Source organism: Garra rufa, chromosome 8, assembly GCF_049309525.1.
Source record: "Garra rufa chromosome 8, GarRuf1.0, whole genome shotgun sequence".
Taxonomy (NCBI): Eukaryota; Metazoa; Chordata; class Actinopteri; order Cypriniformes; family Cyprinidae; genus Garra; species Garra rufa.
The window spans coordinates 43,899,700-43,904,210 of NC_133368.1; the positions used below are offsets into that span (position 1 = coordinate 43,899,700).

The window sequence follows — 4,511 nt, forward strand, 5'->3', positions numbered from 1 at the left end:
TAATATCCTAATGATTTTTGGCATAAAAGAAAGATAGATCATTTGACCCATACAATGTGTTTTTGGCTATTGCTACAAATATACCCGTGCAACATAACGACTGGTTTTGTGGTCCAGGGTCACATTTATGTGTGTATTTATATATACATAATAAAAATACACACTACACACACATATAGTATGTAAACACAAACTTTTATTATGAGTCGATTAATCGCAACTAATCGTTTTGCAACTCTAGTGAGTACATTTCAGCAAATTTTCATTTTTGGATAACCTATTCATTTAATCAAATTCTTCAAAACACTGATTCGTTTCTAAAATGAGAAATCGAATTTTCTCTAAAAATGTGTTGGTCAAATGTGTTGGTGTAGTTCAGATTAAATACAAAAAGCATGTTTATGTTTACCTGTATGCATTTTTTCCTCTGTGGGAACAAATGAAAAAAGACATTTTGAAGAATGTTGGTAAACAAACATTTTGAGTTCCCATTGACTTCCATTACTTTTTGCTCATATAATGGAAGTCAGTGGGAACTGAAACTGTACGGTCTTCAACATTCTTCAAAATATCTGTTGAAGAAAAAATGTCATACAGGTTTGCAATGTAACTAAGGACAGAATTGTCATTTTTGGTGTGCTATCCTATTTCGAAATCTCTTTGGTCACTGATTGCAATGTGCACATTACACAATTTTGAATTTCCCTTGTGAGCTGTCCATGCAAATCTACAGTAGCGTGCACAAGCTTATCTTCCCATGGTGAAGTCACTCTATAGTAACAAACACACAGCACAAACTTTTTCCCTACAGGCTTGTGAGAAACATGTCCCAGCAAGCATCTGTCCTGTAAAATAGACAGCACTTAAAGACAATGAAGGGGATGTTTTCCCCATTATATACAGTGAAGCGATCACATAGTGTGGGTTTTTTAGTGAACAACTCTTAATGGGTTAGCTCACAAAAAAATGAAAATTCTGTCATTAATTACTCACCCTCATGTTGTTCTAAACCCGCAAGACCTTTGTTCATCTTATCACAAATTAATCCCTCCATAGACAACCATGTTCAAGGTTATATGGTTGAACCACTCATGTATCTTTCTAGACCTTTAAAGTGGTAGAAAGCTCTCGGGTGTCATCAAAAAATATCTTAATTAGTGTTAGAAAGATGAACGAAAGTCTTACGGGTTTTGAACGACATGAGGGTGAGTAATTAATAACAGAATGTTCATTTTTGGGTGAACTATCCCTTTAAGTTTGATCCACCCCAGTCTTTAGTTGCATCCATTCCCATCAAGTACCTCCATTTTTTGCCACTCTCTCATGTTTTCTCTTCCCTCCACAGAGAGGAATTTTCTTTAGAGCAGGCGTTGTATGCAGGTGAGTGCCGTGACGTGTAGATTTTAGGCATCGTCAGTATGAGTTTAACAAACACGCTTGCCTAACCCACATCAAGCTTGTCTTCATACTAATCATCACTCACTGCTCTACGGTCTAACAAAGACGAGTAAACAGTGCTGCCTGAGCCCTCGCTGGCCAAATACACTCACATCACTCACACTGTTAATGTTTCTCCCTGCTAACCTCATGCAAATATGTTTGGAGACAATTGTCTTTACAACTTTTTGAAGAAACAAAAGGGTCATTCTACAAAACAGGTGCCATTTGTGTGCTTTTTTTAGTCACCTCTGTTTTCCTTTTTTAAAGCTGTATTAGCATGCATGCATTTATTGAGGAAAACAGAATGCATTTTTTTACTTCAATTTGGCTTTTTTATTGATATATACATTTGGGGTCAGTAAGATGCTCATAAAGACTGCATTTATTTGATCAAAAAACAATAAAATTTTAATATTGTGAAATATTGTGATGAAATATGATATATGATATACACAGTGCCTTGCGAAAGTATTCATACTCCTTTTTTTGGTACGTTTTGTTATGTTGCAGCCTTATGTTAAACTGCTTTAAATTACTTTTTTAAATTCTTTTTTTTCCCCACATCAATCTACTCTAATCTCATACACCTTAATGACAAAGCACAAAACAGGTTTGTAACAACTTTGCAAATTTATTAGAAATAAAAAACTGAAAAGATCCCGTTGCATAAGTATTCATACCCTTTTCTGGGACACTCGAAATTTAACTCAGGAGCATTCATATTGCTTCTAGATGTTACTACACTTCGGGTGGAGTTAAACTGTGGCACACCTCTCAGAAAAGGTCTAACAGCTGAAAATGCATATCAGAGCAAAAACCAAGTCCTGAGGTCAAGATAACTGCCTGTAGAGCTCAGTGACGGACTTGCGTTAAGGCAATGATCTAGGGAAGAGTTCAGAAAAAAATCTGCCGCATTGAAGGTTCACAGAAGCATGTAGCCTCCATAGGACTCTAGAAAATGTTTGCCAGCCCCCATCCAAGCTGACAGAGCTTGAGAGGTGCAAAGCTTGTCACATCATACCCAAAAAGACTTGAGGCTGTAAAGGTGCTTCAACTATGTACTGAGTTAAGGGTATGAATACTTATGCAATGTACTTATTTCAGTGTTTTATTTTTAATAAATTTGTAAAATTTGCAAATTTGGTTTTTGCTTTGTCATTATTATGGTGTATGGAGTGTAAATTGATGTGTAAATTTATGAATCCTTTACGCATCCTTGCTAAATAAAAAGTATTAATTTCTTTAACATATAACATAAAACTCTTACTGCCCCAAACTTTTAAATAGACGCGTTTATACACTTATATTTGAGTTGACATTTATGCATTTTATAAAAAAAAAAACTTTGTTTTAGATCATTCAAAAATATTTATAATTAAAAAAATTACTTAAGTCAAATAACCATGGGAAAAGTGTATATGTATACAAATATCAACATGAAATTCTTAAAGAAGCACCTTTTAGCTTTATGACCATATAATGCCAATAGTCAAATTAAACTAAAACTTCAACCTGTTACTGTTCTAAAGACATAATATATTAAAATGTGTTCATTTAGCTTGAGATTTACCTTTTAACCACATTTTTCTGATGATGTACATAAAATATATTCTCAAACTGCATAGCCACCTGATTCATAGAATGACCCTGTAATGTTTACAAGCCTATGAAAATGTTGCTTTCTCAACTAATATATGCATCATGATGAACCCTAATGATCTGTTTGCTTGTAATAGCTTCTAATGTTTTTCTTTCCTTTGGTATGCTACAGTAATGTCTTAATGAATTACTAAAGACTGACTCTAACCTCCAGCATACGTTCTGTCTTCAGCTCCTCCTCCTACGTCCGTCGTTCTTAAGAAAGCCATCATCATCACGCAAGAAATAGTGGATGGAGAAGTGGTCTCTCAAAGCGAACTTGAGCAAATTTCTACTAATCACAACAACCTGGAAGTTTCTGGGGAGGAAGACGAGTTGACAGAACAACTGGAAGCAGCGGTGGAAGAGATTAAAGCAGAGAAAGAGGAAGTAGTGGAACAACTAGAGTTAGCAGTGGAAGAGGTGAAAGCAGAAAAACAGGAGTTAGCAGTGGAAAAGGTGAAAGCAGATGAAGATGAAGTAGAAGAACAACAAGAATTAGCAGTGGAAAGTGTGAAAGCAGAGGAAGAGGAAGTAACAGAACAACTGGAGTTACCGGTGGAAAAGGTGCAAGCAGAGGAAGAGTTAAAAAAACAACTGCCGTTGGTCGAGGAAGATGATTAGTGGAGGAAAGAGAAGTCACCTGCTGAACACGACGAGGAGATGCTGTGAAGAAGAAGTGACTTTTTACTGCTACATCTCATCCCAATCTTACAGTCTCAGTGGTTCTTCTTCTCTGTCTTTGTTTGCTTCATCTTGCTCAGTTTTTCTTTGTGATGACCATGTCTATTTTATCAATCTCCTATGCCACAATAAAACATGTATGAGTTTCATTTTCTGGTCAGTGTTGTTATTTTATAATGCAAATTAACTATCGAATTTTTAGGGTTAGTAAGAACTAGTTTTTGAGTAAGCAATAGATGGATTTCCCAGATGAGTTCCCCGGATGCACAGCCATAAATACTGATGATACTCGCATGTAAACAGCATGCATTGCACGGTTAATGTACTACGCTCTTAAAAATAAAGGTGCTTTAAAGGGTTCTTCAAGTGATGCCATAGAAGAACCATTTTTGGTTCCACAAAGAACCACTCAGTCAGAGGTTTTTTAAAGAACCATCTCTTTCTTACATTTTTATAATCTGAAGAACCTTCTTTCGCGCAAAGAACCTTTTGTAAAACAGAAAGGTTCTTCAGATTTTAAAGGTTCTTTATGGAACCATTTAGACAAAAAAGGTTCTTCTATGGGATCGTGAAGCATCTTTATTTTTAAGAGTGTATTTAATATCTAATTTATGCTGTCTAAACCAAGATGCTAAATCATATAGAGACTTTGTAAGACAGAAAGAGTGCAATATTTTGACTAAAGTTAATAGGTGGTAAAGATATTAATTAAGATATTAGCCTAATATTTTACCTACCTGACTGGAAAT

The 4,511-nt window shown here is 35.3% G+C and overlaps 1 long non-coding RNA gene across 1 annotated transcript; it reads left to right on the top strand.

Moving 5' to 3' along the window:
- Positions 1-188: 188 nt before the first annotated feature.
- On the top strand, positions 189-3,911 carry LOC141341141 (uncharacterized). Its single transcript, XR_012356627.1, has 2 exons — positions 189-1,380; positions 3,272-3,911. It is a non-coding gene; the product is annotated as an uncharacterized lncRNA (long non-coding RNA).
- The last annotated feature ends 600 nt before the right edge of the window (positions 3,912-4,511 follow it).